Here is a 15778-nt window from a genome sequence, read left to right as displayed (position 1 = left end):
TGTGGTCTGGGTGACCCTGGCTGCCCCCTTCCTGGTGTGACCACTGGGCTAGATGACAGCTGGCCAGGTGGCACTGAAGACCTACCTTCCTTCTGAGAGTCTGCATCAAAAACAGATGGTGGCTTCATTTCCTAAAGCTTTGTTTGTAAAAGGCACTGGTTTTTAGTCTGGACTTTACTTAGAAGTGGACTTCAGAGCTTTATAAAAGTCACACTCCTACCTCAAAAGGATGAGGAGTCACTGAGCCTAAATCTGGACACTTTGCTCCAATCACGTTTTAGTTGCTTTGTACCTAGAGAGATGTCAGATTTCAAAATGTTTGCTTATCAATGTGGCTGGCTGTCCTGAGAGGTTAATTTATGTTTTTACACTGTCCCTCAATGTCCCTTCACCCCCATCCCGGCAGGTATCTGCCTTTAATTGTCCCTGTGGGATGTCTGTGTCCAGGAGGGAGGGAGAGGGACAGGTGGGATACCAGTCCTGCTTCCCGGGGTCACGACCCTCAAGGGGGAGGGTGGGGTTGGGGGAGGGGAGTGGAGGGGACTTTTGCCCCCAGACAGAATCCTCTGAGGCTGGAGGGGAGATGGAGAACACCGGAGTCTCCCCGATGGTGGCAGGATCCCAAGGAGGGGCCAACTCTGAGGGATGGATGGAAGTGGGAATGACTGGACTCCAGGAACAAAGGCTCCTTGAGGCAAATGAGGACTCTCCCGGTGGGGCTGCGACTCTGAGGACATCTGGGCAATCATGTCACAGGGAACTGTGCTGTCTCTGAGTCAACGTTCCCGTGAGTTAAAGAAAAGACAGTCAGTGAGGCTTCTGGCCCCAGAGTCTGTGCACTGAGAGTCTTGCCCCCTTCCCACTGGCTGGGCTGGGGCTGCTACTTGGGCTCCCTGGCAGGGAGCAGCCCCTACCCAGCACCCTCCCATCTGTGAATGTGGAAGTGCACAGAGCCCTCGGCATGGGCTAGTCCTGGCCTTACCTGTGCAACCCTTGGGGTCACGGACCAGGTTCAGCCTCAGTTAGCTCATCTGGAAAATGGGGATAGTAGCCCCTAGCAGCACTGAAGGGCTTGCAGGAGGGGGCCTGGTGTGAGGGACGGGGTGCTGAGGTGGACCTCTCAGGGGCCCACTCCCCGGGGGTGTCAGGGAAGCTGGTCTGTGTTCACCCATGGGGAGGAGAGGTTGACCCTAGAGAGAAGGAGGCGCTGGGCTGAGAAGGAGCCAGAGAGGCAGAGGGCTGGGGCTGGGGGCTGGGGTGTGCCAGGCAGAGGAGTCAGTAGTGTGGACACAGCAGAGGCTCTGGGCTCCGTGGGGCGGGCGGGGTGGAGGGAGGAAGGGGGCGTGCTACCCAGGGCCGGAGAGCAGCTGCCAGCAGGGGCACGGTGGGTGGGTAAGAACTGCCATCCACGAAGAGTGCAGCCTGGAGGCCCCACGCTGAAGCACAGGGGAGATGCCAGGCTGGAGGAGTCACGGCTGGCGAGGGCTGCTGAGCGGAGTGTCCCTTGAAGGCAGAAGCCCCAGGGCTGGGACCCCAAGAGCTGTGGGGGCATCTGCAGGCAGAGCCCGTGTCATCCCCCAGCCTTCCTGGTGACCGCTGGCCTGCTGAGCCCTTGAGGGACGGTCGTAGGCGCATCTGCTGTAAACCCTGGGCAGCTGACTCAGCGACGCCTCTTTAAAGGTGCGAGGTTGGCAAGCCCAGAGCAGAAAGCGGAGGGTGTGCCGAGCACATCAGCATGCTGGTCAGGATGCTCTGGCCGTAAAGAAGGGAGTGTCCATCCTGTGGGGCTGATTCCCGTGACAGCCTGCTGAGAGGCCTGTGTGGGAACATGGCCTGGCCTGGGTGGGACTAAAACCTCCCATCTTCCCACATGCAGAAGCAAAGCGCACAGGAATGGCTCTGAGCAGTGAGCTTGTCCTTGTCACACATGAGTTTTTATTCTAGGCTGCAGTGACTGCGTGCCCTGCGTGGCTGCTCACCCCACTTCATGCTAGGCACAGGTATTAGTTGGATCCCCCACTCTCCTAAGAGTCTCCTTACATGGATGGCACATGACAGGGCCATCCTGTGTAGAAGGGGCTGTGATATGCCCAGCTTCCTCTCTGGGTCAGAAGGACTTATGCCCCCGGCTGCCGGGAGGCTGCCCTCTGCCATCGGCCTTCTCTTGCAATTGCCCTGGCTGCAGAGAACTGTCCTTCCCGAGGCCACACACCTGCCCCAGGAGTCAGCTGGGGTGTAAAGGCCATCTCAGTGTCAGAGCTCCCTGTGGGAAGGAGAAGCCTTTGCTGAGGCTGCTGGGGAGCCCCGGTAGGTGGAGAGCCTGGCCCGACCTAATCTCACTTCTTAAAACTGTCACGTGGTGAGCTGGGATGGTAGTGCAGAAGGAAACCCTCTCACTGGTGCTGGAGGAATGCAGGGGGCTTAACAATGGTAAGGAGGGTTGCCTGGAGACAGTACCAGGGGGAGGAGAAGGTGGCGTGCTAGCACCAGCCCAGAGGGAGTCCGAGCCCAAACCCAAGGATTCCATAGTGACCACAGCAGGACGTGAGCACCCTGAGCTTGGGGAGATGAGCAGGGGATTCCGTGGGGGCTGATCATAACCAATTCTGAGGAAAAAGCCCCAGTGACTATGGGGCCAGCTGTCCCAGTTTGCTGGGGGCCAGCTGTCCCAATTTGCTGGGGACCAAGGGAATTCCTGAAATATGGAATTTCTAGTGCCCGAACTAGGAAAATCCTCGGTAAGCCAGGACCAATGGGTCACTAACTGGTGAAGGAGGGAGGGGAGGACAAATCTGAGGAGGGAGGATCTGAGATGAGGACAGACCTGAGGAGGAGAGGACAGACCTGAGGAAGTGAAGACGGAGCTGAGAAGGTGAGGATGGAGCTGAGGAAGTGAGGACGGAGCTGAGGAGGTGAGAACAGAGCTGAGATGTTGAGGATGGAGGTGGGGAGGTGAGGACGGAGCTGAGGGGGTGAGGACGGAGCTAGGGAGGTGAGGACAGAGCTGAGATGTTGAGGATGGAGCTGGGAAGGTGAGGACAGAGCTGGGGAAGTGAGGATGGAGCTGAGGAGGTGAGGAGGGAGCTGAGGAGTGAGGACGGAGCTGAGATGTTGAGGACAGAGCTCGGGAGGTGAGGACGGAGCTGATGAGGTGTGGACAGAGCTGGGGAGGTGAGGACGGAGCTGGGGAGGTGAGGACGGAGCTGGGGAGGTGAGGACGGAGCTGAGGAGGTGAGGGCGGAGCTGGGGAGCGGGGGAGGTGAGAGCGGAGCTGAGGAGGTGAGGACGGAGCTGAGGAGGTGAGGGCGGAGCTGGGGAGCGGGGGAGGTGAGAGCGGAGCTGAGGAGGTGAGGACGGAGCTGAGGAGGTGAGGGCGGAGCTGGGGAGCGGGGGAGGTGAGAGCGGAGCTGAGGAGGTGAGGACGGAGCTGAGGAGGTGAGGGCGGAGCTGGGGAGCGGGGGAGGTGAGAGCGGAGCTGAGGAGGTGAGGACGGAGCTGAGGAGGTGAGGGCGGAGCTGGGGAGCGGGGGAGGTGAGAGCGGAGCTGAGGAGGTGAGGACGGAGCTGAGGAGGTGAGGGCGGAGCTGGGGAGCGGGGGAGGTGAGAGCGGAGCTGAGGAGGTGAGGACGGAGCTGAGGAGGTGAGGGCGGAGCTGGGGAGCGGGGGAGGTGAGAGCGGAGCTGAGGAGGTGAGGACGGAGCTGAGGAGGTGAGGGCGGAGCTGGGGAGCGGGGGAGGTGAGAGCGGAGCTGAGGAGGTGAGGACGGAGCTGAGGAGGTGAGGGCGGAGCTGGGGAGGTGAGAGTGGAGCTGGGTAGGTGAGGACGGAGCTGGGAAGGTGAGAGCGGAGCTGAGGAGGTGAGGACGGAGCTGAGGAGGTGAGGGCGGAGCTGGGGAGGTGAGGACGGAGCTGAGGAGGTGAGGGCGGAGCTGGGGAGGTGAGGGCAGAGCTGGGGAGCTGGGGAGGTGAGAGCGGAGCTGAGGAGGTGAGGACGGAGCTGAGGAGGTGAGAGTGGAGCTGGGGAGGTGAGGACGGAGCTGGGGAGGTGAGAGCAGAGCTGTGGAGGTGAGGACGGAGCTGAGGAGGTGAGAGTGGAGCTGGGTAGGTGAGGACGGAGCTGGGAAGGTGAGAGCGGAGCTGAGGAGGTGAGGATGGAGCTGAGGAGGTGAGGGCGGAGCTGGGGAGGTGAGGACGGAGCTGAGGAGGTGAGGGCAGAGCTGGGGAGGTGAGGGCAGAGCTGGGGAGCTGGGGAGGTGAGAGCGGAGCTGGGGAGGTGAGGACGGAGCCGGGGAGGTGAGGATGGAGCCGAGATATTGAGGATGGAGCCGAGATGTTGAGGACGGAACCGAGGAGGTGAGGACGGAGCCAGGGAGGTGAGGACAGAGCTGGGGAGGTGAGGGCAGAGCTGGGGAGGTGAGGATGGAGCTGAGGAGGTGAGGACGGAGCTGTGGAGGTGAGGACGGAGCTGGGGAGGTGAGAGTGGAGCTGGGGAGGTGAGGACGGAGCTGAGGAGGTGAGGGCGGAGCCGGGGAGGTGAGGATGGAGCTGAGGAGGTGAGAGTGGAGCTGAGGAGGTGAGGATGGAGCTGAGGATGTGAGAGTGGAGCTGAGGAGGTGAGGACGGAGCTGAGGAGGTGAGAGTGGAGCTGAGGAGGTGAGGACGGAGCTGAGGAGGTGAGAGTGGAGCTGAGGAGGTGAGGATGGAGCTGGGGGGTGAGGACGGAGCCGGGGAGGTGAGGATGGAGCCGAGATATTGAGGATGGAGCCGAGATGTTGAGGACGGAGCCGAAGAGGTGAGGATGGAGCCGGGGAGGTGAGGACAGAGCTGGGGAGGTGAGGGCGGAGCTGGGGAGGTGAGGGCGGAGCTGAGGAGGTGAGGACGGAGCTGTGGAGGTGAGGACGGAGCTGAGGAGGTGAGAGTGGAGCTGGGGAGGTGAGGACGGAGCTGAGGAGGTGAGAGTGGAGCTGGGGAGGTGAGGACGGAGCTGAGGAGGTGAGGACGGAGCTGAGGAGGTGAGGGCGGAGCCGGGGAGGTGAGGACGGAGCTGGGGAGGTGAGGACGGAGCTGGGGAGGTGAGGACGGAGCTGGGGAGGTGAGGACGGAGCTGGGGAGGTGAGGACGGAGCTGGGGAGGTGCAGACGAAGGTGAGATTTTGAGGACGGAGCTGAGGAGTTGAGGACGGAGCTGAGGAGGTGAGGACAGAGCTGAGGAGGTGAGGACAGAGCTGGTGAGGTGAGGATGGAGCCGAGGAGGTGAGGGCGGAGCTGAGGAGGTGTGGACAGAGCTGTGATGTTGAGGACAGAGCTGAGGAGGTGAGGGCGGAGCTGGGGAGTGGAGGACTGAGCTGGGGAGGTGCAGATGAAGGTGAGATGTTGAGGACGGAGCTGGGGAGGTGAGGACGGAGCTGAGGAGGTGAGGACTGTCGTGAGGAGGTGAGGGCAAACACTGAGGCAGTGAGGAGGCTCCGCTTGATCATGTTTTGACCTCAAAGCATTTTAAAAATTCATAAATAAATTAATTAAAATTGTGGCAAAATACACAGAACATAAAGTTTACCATCTTTACCATTTTTAAGTGTGTGCATAGTTCAGCAGTGTCACTCCTCTTCACATGTTGTGCAGTGTCCTGCAGTCCTTCAGGAGCCCTCTGCCAACTCTGCTTTGTCATAATTAATGGCTTTGTTGGTGGCCATGGCCAGTCCTTAATGATCACAGAGAAAAAACTCCTGACCTCCTTCTGATTTCTCCAAACTGTCCACAATTAACCTCTTTCCTGTTGAGAACAGAATTACCATTCATTCCTAACTCCTAATCAGTTCTTAATACATGAAACGACCTCACTGTTAACTTCCTGTGAGGACATTGTCATCTCTGCCTGAGTGTGGAAATCATCCCCACGGGTTACTTCTGATGCTCCTGCTGCACGGAGCGCACAGAGAATGCTCAGCGGGTGGTGTGGGCTCTTCCTTTAAGCTTCAGGGTTATCAGCCTGGGCAAGCCCTGCCTGTCCCGCCTCCCCGCAGCCCCACCCCATTCATTCCCACCAGCCCCTCCTGCCTCCTTTCCCTCCCAACCTGCCACTCACCCCAGCTGTCCCCGCTCACCCCGCCCATCTCCACCTGCCCTGACTGCCACAGCTGCCTGCCTCCCCCAGGACCAAGCCAGTTCTGGCAGTGCCCCATGGGGAGACAGGTATCAGCAGGGGAGCTGCCAGGCCTCTTCACATGCGGTAGCTGACAGCCCTGGCCTCGCTGGCCATGCCTCTGTCTCAGTTTCCGTAGCAGACTTACACTGGGCCTGGGCACCCACCTGCCGTGGGCTGGATCCTGCTTCAAAGAGGGCCAGCTCTTCCCCAGGCTGCCTGTGTGTGACAGCATCACTGCTGGGAGCCTGTGGTCAGGCCAGCCCAGAGCTCTCACACAGGCTCAGTTAGGTCACAGGAGACCCTGCAGGTTGGCACAAGTATGGCATGGGGCCATTCCCCTGCTAGTGGAGGATCACCCCATTCTGTGTTGCTAGGAAAACATCTAAACACAGCAAATATGAGAAAAATAGGTTTCCTAAGCCTCCTAGGAGGAGACCTCTTTACCTGGTGGTGGGTGACACTGGGGGCAGTTGACCCCTGAAGGGAGAGGGTGGCATTTGTTCCTGGTTCCGACTTCACTCCCTCCTGCCCCCTCTCCACTTTTTCTATCCTGAAACCTTCTCCAGCAGAACCTGTCCTTGAAATTCAGTCTTTGGGCAAGGCTGCTGCTCAGGAGCCCAAGATCTTGTCTTGACGTGAGTCATTTCCTGGAGGATCTGATGCCAGATTTTATTTACAGGTGGTGGTCCCAGAGTCCCAGGAGTGGAGGGCCTGACAGATGGCCTACTCTCAACCTCCCCAAACCCGTCAGGGTTGCAAAAGTTGTTAGAATCAAAATGGAGTCATGCATGCCAAACTCTAACAACAGCAAAAATAAATGAATCCGGAAGGCTAGAAGGGAGAGCCTCACGCACACATGCCTGTGCTAAAAACAAAGATGCTTGCCTACGTACCCCTGGGACAGGAGCTTTTCCCAAGGACTTCTCAAACTGCACCTTGGTGCCTGAATCCCAAGGACAGCTAGCAAGATGCACAAGACCTGGGTCCACCAAAGAAGTGCCATCAGCTTCTTGGATAAGCCCCTGTGACCAGTGCTCTCTTTGTTTCAAAAGAAATTTCATGTATTTTTCTCTTCTGCCTTTAAACCTCTTTGTCTTTGTTTACCTCCCTGAGTAGGCACATAGTTCGCTATGACACGCATCTTCCCATTGCAATGCCCTACTCCCGAGTAAGACTCTTTGTTTTATATTTTTGCCTCAGTTTCTTCTTTTAGGTCATCAGGGCCTCCTATTTTTTTTCACTGGAAGTAAAATTCATATTACATAAAATTCACCATTTTCAAAGTGAAAAATTGAGTGGCTTTTTGTGCATTTACAGTGCTGTACAACCACCACCTCTAGCTAGTTCCAAGACACTTTCATCCCCCCGGAGGAAACTCCATACACATTGAGCAGTCGCTCTGCATTTCCCAGGCAGAATCTACTTTCCGTCTCTGTAGATTTGCCTGTTCTGGACACTCCATGTGAATGAGATCTTGTACTATGTGACCTTTTGTATCTGGCTTCTCTCACCGAGCATTGCATCGCCGAGGTTCCTCCACGCTGCAGCCCGCACCAGGACTTCGTTCCTTTCTAAGTCTGAACGCTATTCTATTGCAGGTAGACCACAGCTGGTTTACCCACTCTTCAGCCCTGGGCACCCCTGGCAGGCCTGAGGGCACAGGCAAGATGGTGCCCGGATCTTGGCAGAGCCTTTCACTCCTGGGGAGGGCAGGTGTGAGAATTTCAAGGATAATCTGCTGTTCTGTCCTCTCTGTCACTGTCCGAGGTTTGTCTCATTCATGTCCCCTGCTGCCTTTTCCTTTCTTCTTATTCTTTCCCTTTATGTGCTCTTTATTTATTTTGAAAATGTGTTCTGAAATATTCAAGCAGAAGGATGTTCAAACACTCAACTACTGTCCAAGTCACACATAACTGTATGTGGTCATGAGCTACGTCACCCTCCCCGTGCAGCAGGAGGGTCCTGCCGTGCCCAACCTCCCCTGCCTCTTCCATCTTCTCTCCAGTAACTTATTTCTACCTTCCCTCAAACGTCTCAGACTAGTTATTTTTATTGGAATCTGCTGGTACCAGCTTTTCTCAGTTTTGTTTGACTCAGCATGTCTTTATTTCTCCCTTATTCTAAAAATATGGTTTAGCTGGTTATAAAAACGTACGCTGACAGTTATCTTCTTTCACCATTTGAAAATATTGTTCCATTCTTTTAACCTTTCATTGTTGCCATTGAGAAGTTGGCTGTTGTCCTAACTGTCGTTCCTCTGTGGATAATCTTGCTTTTTTCTCTGGCTATTTGCAGGATCTTTTCATTGTCTTTGGTGTTTGACAGTTTCAGTACATGTCTAATTGTGAATTTGTTTTTATTTATTCTGTTTGAGATACGATGTAACTCTTAAGTTTGAGAATTCATATGCTTTACATGTTCTGGAAAATTTTAGCTATTCCTTCTCCTCCATTCTCTTCTTCTGGAACTTTTATAGACTTATTTTAGAACTTTTCATTCTATTCTCCTTGTTTCTTATCCTTCCTTTTGTCTTTTTCATCTCTTGGTCTCTCTGAGAAACTCCCTCAGATTGATCTTTGAGCTCACTAATGTTCTTTAACTGTGTCCAATCTCCTATTTAACACATCATTACGCTTCTATTTTAATAATTATATTTTTTGCTTCTAGAAATTTTATGTGATTCCAAATCTTGCTTGGCCTTTTTTTTTTTTTTTTTTTGATAACAACTTGTTCTTTCTTCATGCTTTCAATTCCATCTCAGTAGTGGCACATAGGATGGCCCACTGGACACCTCAGAGGCTTTACCTGGGTGGTCTGGCAGTGAGGTAGCCGGGTCTAGTGGGAGGGGTGTCTCATCTTCCTACAAGGCCTCCAGGGCCTGTGAGTGCTTTTGTGCAACTCCCCTGGGCAGCAGGAGATCAGGACAGGATGTTTATCTCTGCTACCAAGACCCTTCTCATGCCTGCATCCCCATTCAGACTGTCACCAAAGAGCTTTGGAACAAGGATGCAGGAGGGGCAGGTCCCTCTCCTGGAAACACAGCAAGCCTCTGTTCTGGACAAGCAGGAACATGCCATCTACTGCCACCTGTTGTGAGTTCCAGCTTGACTATGGTGCATGCTTGAACACTTCTCCCAGCATGTCTCTTATTGGTGTCAAGATCTTAAATATAGGGGTTTTATATTTGTACTTCATGATTCCACCATCTGAAGTCCTTGGGGACCAAATTCTGCAGTTTGTTTCCACTGACTCTTGCTCAGTATGGCTTGGTTTCTTGTGCATTTTGCGATTTTAGTTTGGTGGGGCTTTCTTTTTTCTTTTTTGCAGCCGGCAGGTATGGGGATCTGAACCCTTGACCTTGGTGTTATTATACCATGCTCTAACCAGCTGAGCTAACTAGCCAGCCATGGTGGGGCTTTACTTGTGAGAAAGTTATGAAGCCTGGTTTGGGGTGAGTCTTTTATGTTTGTTTCTGCCAGGCACCCTAGGGCACTACCTACCTGAGGCTACTCTAATTTTCTTATGTGGGATTTCCTAGACTGCATGGTAATGTAAATTTAAATTGCAAACTCACTAGAGGGCCACGGTTCTGAATTTTCACAGGAAACATTTTTCCGAAGAAATATAGCTCCTTGCAATTTCCCTCTCCTTTTGAGGACTTTTCTTCCAGTCTCCTCTGCACTGAGGGTAGCCTTTGAGACACAGGCTTGTACAGACTTATTTTTTATTCCTGTAGTGACATTAACACCCAACAGTAATCAATTCTTCTTTTTGGATCCAGTTCCTGTTTTTGCCCTCTGAGAATTTCCCTTAATTTCTTGTGAGCTCCAGTACATATTTAAAGATTATTTGTGTTTGCTATCTAGCATTTCTAGGTGATCCTAATGGGAGATTTTCCAGGAGATCTGGTTTGTAGTATTGACAACTGGAAGCATGCTATCATTTGTTTTCTGACATAATGCCTCATTATAGTTACATCACCCATGACAATTTACCAAGACATTTTCCATGTGGTCTAGTTTTAGACTCATAGAACTCAGGGAAGTAGGTGGGGATTTATCTTCCTGTTTCCCTGGTGAGGGAGTAGAGGACCCACGCAGGTGGGTGGTCGCCCAGGTGTCTTTGGAGGGGCTGGGACCCCCAGCCGTTCTGTGTGGTGCCAGCTCTGGCCTGCTGGAGAGAAGGGGCTGGTAGTAGAAGTTTATGATCAGCATGAGCCCCTGGAAGATGCTCGTCCCACCAAGAGGTGGTGAGTTCATGACCAGGATTATCCCAGGGCCCCTGGGGGGCCAGAAAGGGATGGCAATTGTCTGTGGTTCTCTGTTGGCAATGGGCCCAACCCCAGAGGTTGGATGGACCCCTCCTGGCCAGTCTGCTGTGCCGGCTGAGAAAGCACCCAAGCCTGCAAGCCTACCCTTAACTCCTCAAGTGCAACACGGCATTGAGAAACTTCTTCAAGCTTCCAGCTGTTCTTTCTCTTTGCTTGGTCATTTCAAAGACTGGCCATAGCTGTCTTCCCTGCCTCCCTCCCTCCCTCCTTCTCGTCCTCTCGCCCCTCGTCTGTGTCCGTCCTTTCCCCCTTCCTGTCTGGTGGCTCAGGGCCTGCAGGTAACAGGCTAATAACATGGTGGCTGTTGCCATGTGTGTCTGTCTCATGCCCAGTGCTCTGGATGGCAGGGGTCCTTCTGGGGTCTGTGCATTGGTTGGTGGGTGTCCAGCCATCTTCTTGTGCCCACCATGAGTCCCAGTGTCAGACCTGGGCTTGGGCACTCCCTGGGTGCTCTCGGTGCCCTCATTGGCACGACGAGGCACACATCCAGCACTCATGGTCTTGCCAAGCCGTCTAAGAGATTGTGTCCAGCTAAGAGATCTCTGTCCAGCTGCAGGGGCCAGAAGTCCAGCATCCTTCATTTGGCCCCAGCTTTCAGTGATTTTCTGGACTGTTACCTCATTTGTGTTCAGGGAAGCAGCACTGTCCATGCCTCTGGCTGTGGTGGGCAGTGGATAGAGCAAGAGGCATCCTTTTCTTCTGAGCTGGGTGGTGCAAGGCATGTTCTGCTGACCAGCCCTGGGCTCCTGGCCAGGGGGCAGTCACAGCAGCTCCATGGCGTCCCTGCAGACTCCCAGGTGGCAGGGCATGGTGGCCCTGCCCCCAGCCCACCTGTGGAGGAAGATGCTCTGGCTCCTTGCTCCGACCTTCCGACCTTGGCAGTCAGGCTGTACAAGGTGCTGAGAACCTGATATTACAGAGTCCTTCAGTAAGGTCATTTCTGTCAAAAATACTGGCCTGGAAACTTAACCTCATGCTCAAAGGTCACAAAGGGTTTATGAAGCCCACTTAAAAGGGCACTTGTGGCCACAAACTTAGGGATATTTTCCCGTTTCTAGTGGATTTTCACTATTTAGCGGACAATCAGATTTATCTCATACTTTGTCCTTGTTTTCCTGCAAAGATAATCACATGTGATGTACTCCAGCATGCTGTGTTCCTCTTTCTGTGCTCCTTGACTTTGAGACTGAAGGTATTATAAATAAGTGCAATAAAAAGCTGATTGTGTATGGGATGAAACAAAAAGCCTCTCTTTCTAATTGCATCTGTTAATCTTGTACACATCTGCATTAGGGGTTTTAGGATATTGCAAAGATGCATCAGCGTTGGCAATTAGAGTATCCTCATCAAATACGGGTTCCCCCATCCTTCTCTGTCGACAGCCAAGGCTGAGGATGCATCCAGGAGCCTGTCCTCACACTGACCTTGCCTCTTCCAGGCTTCTGGAGGCACAGACTTAGTCATGGAGCCATTTTGAGGCCTGAGCGTTCCAGACTCCGAGCTGCCAACTTAGTGCCTCATAGCAAAACTGAGGGGCAACTGGAACTCCTGTTTGCAGATAGAAACAAAGACACAGGAAGGTAGGACAGGCATGCATGTGCACGGCAGGGATCTGAGCCCACGTCTCTTAGCTGAGCCCAAAGTCTGACTGTCTTCTCTTAAAGCAAAGCACAGGCTTCCCTGAGCCCAAGGTGTGGGGCTGGGCAGTGTGTGAGCCCCAGGAACAATTTGGGTCTTTGTAAAACATGTTTGGTTTGCAAAACATTTCAGGTATCTCATCTGAGGTCCCCTGGGTGCTCGTGGCAATGCTGAGGTCATTGTCCTATCTTCCAAGGGGACTCACGTTGCACAGGGTCCTGGTTGCCCAGCTAGTCAGTGGGGGCTGGGCCTCGCACCCTAGCCCTCTTCTGTCAGGGCCCCTCGAGCACCACAGACCGGCCAAGTACAGGTGGCTGAGCAGATGGAAGAAAGGGCGAGGAGAGACTGGGACAGGGGACAGGGAGGAAAGAGGGAAAGGGACGGAGGACAGACAGAGAGTTTAAAATCTCTGTCCCTGCCTACTTAGCTTCTCCATGTCAGCATTTGGTTTCAAAAGCTGAGAGTGAGGAATTAGGAAAACTTTTAAGACAGAAACACTCAAGTAACAGTTGATTGGTCTAATCGAGGAAAGAATTATGGAAATCTGTGTTTCAAAGGAATGGGGGTATTTAGTGAGGCACCGACAGGGAGGCTCGCTCGAGTCTTGTTCAGAATTTGAAGGGCTTCGTCTTCCTCTCGCCGCTGCCGTGGTGAATGGTGTTTTTACCATTATTTTCTTTCTGTTCATTAACGCAACAAGCCAGATGCGGCATTTATCAAAGGCGTCAGGAATATTCGGTGCAGGAACGTTTGCAGTCACCTGGGAAAGTGGCTCAGCTGGGTTTGCTGCGAGAGGCAGTTACAAGAGGGGCAGGTGGAAGGGTCGTCTGCCCAGGCTGTCCTCGCTTCCCCTCCCCTGCCAGGGACAGTCCAGGTCAGCGTGGAGGGGGCGGGGGTTCTCCCGTCTGCCTGCAGGGGGTGTCCCTGTCGGAGGCTGGTCTCCGTCTTGTGTCACAGCTGGCAGAGCAGGTGTGGCAGATGTTTAATAACAAGTGGAACCTTCTGAATGGGACATCACTTGGCCTCAGAAGCTCTGGTGTAACAGTTACTGCAGATGGAGGAACCGGGTCAGCCCTGCCCTGCGTGTGGCCTGGGGGCTGCCTTGGGGGAGTGGGGCTTCAGGTTCTTACTTGTCACTAAATGGCAGTGATTCTTCATGATGTACCAACACCTGCCACCCCAGTCTGTTCCTCAGCACAGAAGGTAAAACTGTGATGGCAACAGCCACAGCAACGATGAACCCTTATGCCGAATATTTAATGTTACATGTGCTAAGTCTTTCCATACATTTAAATCTCCTTAAATCCTCAGAACAACCTCACGAGGTATTATTAGTCATGTTTGAGAAATGAGAAAACTGAAAAACTAGAGAATTTAAGAATCTTGATCAAAGTCACACAACTAAGTCACATATTCAGAAAGAGCAGAGATTCCAAATAGTAGGCTTCCTACATAATGCATGTCAATGCATATATGGCATTTATTTTAGGACATTCTGGAATGTGGGTTTATGGAAGGTTTGCTGCTGTCTGGCACTGTGCTGGGTTCTATGAGCAAAGGTGAGTGAGAAGAATCTGGCCCATGTGGGAGCCGGGTGTCCGGGAGGCCACAAGCAGGAGGGGCAGCTGGCCAGACACTGGGCGGCCTCTCGTACTGAGGTCCAGCCCGTCTGCAACAAGCTCAAGTTGAAGAGGTCCTCGGCAGGTGGGGGCTCCTGCGGTCACACAGAGCATGGGTTGGGTGTGTGGGTTTTTGTTTGGACCCCTGGGATGCAATCCTGGCCCCACCTCTTCCCAATCTGTGTGGCCTGGGTAGGCTACTAGACCTCTCTGAGCTCCCGCCTTCCTGTCTGTTGAAGGGCGGTGACAGGTCCTGCAGCAGGGGCTTGCAGTGGCGCTCTTAGCACAGCTACAGATGGCAGTCACCCCCTGGACTATCAGAAATATTATTCACTGCACATGGCCTTGGAGAATATGTTTTTCTCTTATTTTATAAATTACAAAAGTAATCCTTGGTCATTGTAGACGTTCAAACCACATCGAAGTAATTATGTATCAAACGAACTGAGAACCTGCCTGGTGCTCTGCCCCGCCCCTCTAGTCAATGTTGGCAGGCGTCTTCCCAGATCTTCTCCATTGCTCTATGAATTTACAAATACAAACACGTACATTTATTTTCTTTTACTTATTTAGTTTTTACATCGTTGGAATGACTCCTGCCTGTTCTACTACACCCACCCCTCCCACCAACACACACATGGCAGCGGCATGTCCTGGACATGTTTGTGTCACTAGAGATACATCGTCAGCACTTACAAATGTTTTCTTTTCCATGGCTGGGTCTACCTCAATTTATTTAATCATTCCCTTACTTGATGGCTATTTAGGTATCTGTCCTCCACCCCTTCCATTCCCTCATTTTTCAATGAGAAGAAACGTGACAGACGTCCTCGTACATATATCTTTAGTTTGGAGGAAGATTTGGATTCAATGAAAGAGAAAGCGAGCACGTTCAGTGTCCTCCCAGTGGTGTGAGAGCTGGCTGCTAAGTCAGCAGTCTCCCTCTCTGGGACATTCCAGAAAAGGCAGGTGGACCATCTGTCAGGGGTGTCCTGGTGGGGATTGCAGGGCTGTAGGCACATAGCTCTTTGCACATGGAAATATCTTGGCAATGGAATTAGGAGTCTAAATAGACTTGTCAATGGAAAAGGAAATAGAATTATATGAAAATTATATTAAGAAAATTAAATATTAATTTGCAAGTGAGATCCAGGGAAGGAGCTCCAGGAAGATGAAAGATTCCAAAACCATGCTTTAGGCAAAGCAGTGATGTTTAGCCTGGAAAAGTGTGGGACCACCGTCAGTCGTCACGTGGAGGAAGGACTTCACACAGAGGAGGAATGGGACTTTTTTTAGGTGGCTTTGAAGAGCAAAGACGAGACATGAATGCAACTTAGAGGGAGCTGATTTCGACTCAATCTGAAGACCGTGCTGGACTTCCAAGCCCAGATGAGGGAGTGAATCCAGGAATAGTCTTCTCCCCTCTGCCTCTAACACAAGGGTGTGAAAAGTAAACTATTCTGGAAAAAAAGAAGAAACCATACAAAGCAAGAGGCAAAGTCCAGGCCCAGTAGTGGGGAGGCCATGGCTATGAGCAGAGGTCGAAGCAGTAGGTTCAAGGGAGGTGCAGACCAGACGGAGCAGCTGGCAAGACTCTCTGAACCCCAGATTCTCATGGGAAGAGCTGCTGCAACCATTCAAGCTGCAGGGCCAGGCGGAGGCATTGTAGAAAGTCAGGCGAGCGGAACAGCGTCCTCGAGAGAAGTTGCAAACCATGAGAAGAAACTCCCAGCCCTGAGAAATGATCAGGAGATGACACCCAAGGAAATAGAAATAATAACACAATCCACTAACAACAAGGAGTGCAAGGAGGGGACAGAATCCTCAAAATGGGAACAGGAGGTTGTTCATCCAGGACAAGTCCAATTCCTGGGAAGCAGATTTGAGGTGAAGACTTTTGTGTAGGGCGTTTATTGAGAAGACTCAGGAGCAATGCCCATGAGAGGTCTGGGGGCAGCCAGAGCCGAGAGAGGGGCTGAACAGCTGCCCAGCGGCAACAGAAACCACAGATGAGCCCACGAGGAGCTCAGAGCTGTCCCCAGTGTGGCA

The sequence above is a fragment of the Galeopterus variegatus genome, unplaced genomic scaffold (genome assembly GCF_000696425.1).
Source record: "Galeopterus variegatus unplaced genomic scaffold, G_variegatus-3.0.2 Scaffold3162, whole genome shotgun sequence".
NCBI lineage: Eukaryota > Metazoa > Chordata > Mammalia > Dermoptera > Cynocephalidae > Galeopterus > Galeopterus variegatus.
This window is presented reverse-complemented; position numbering follows the sequence as displayed.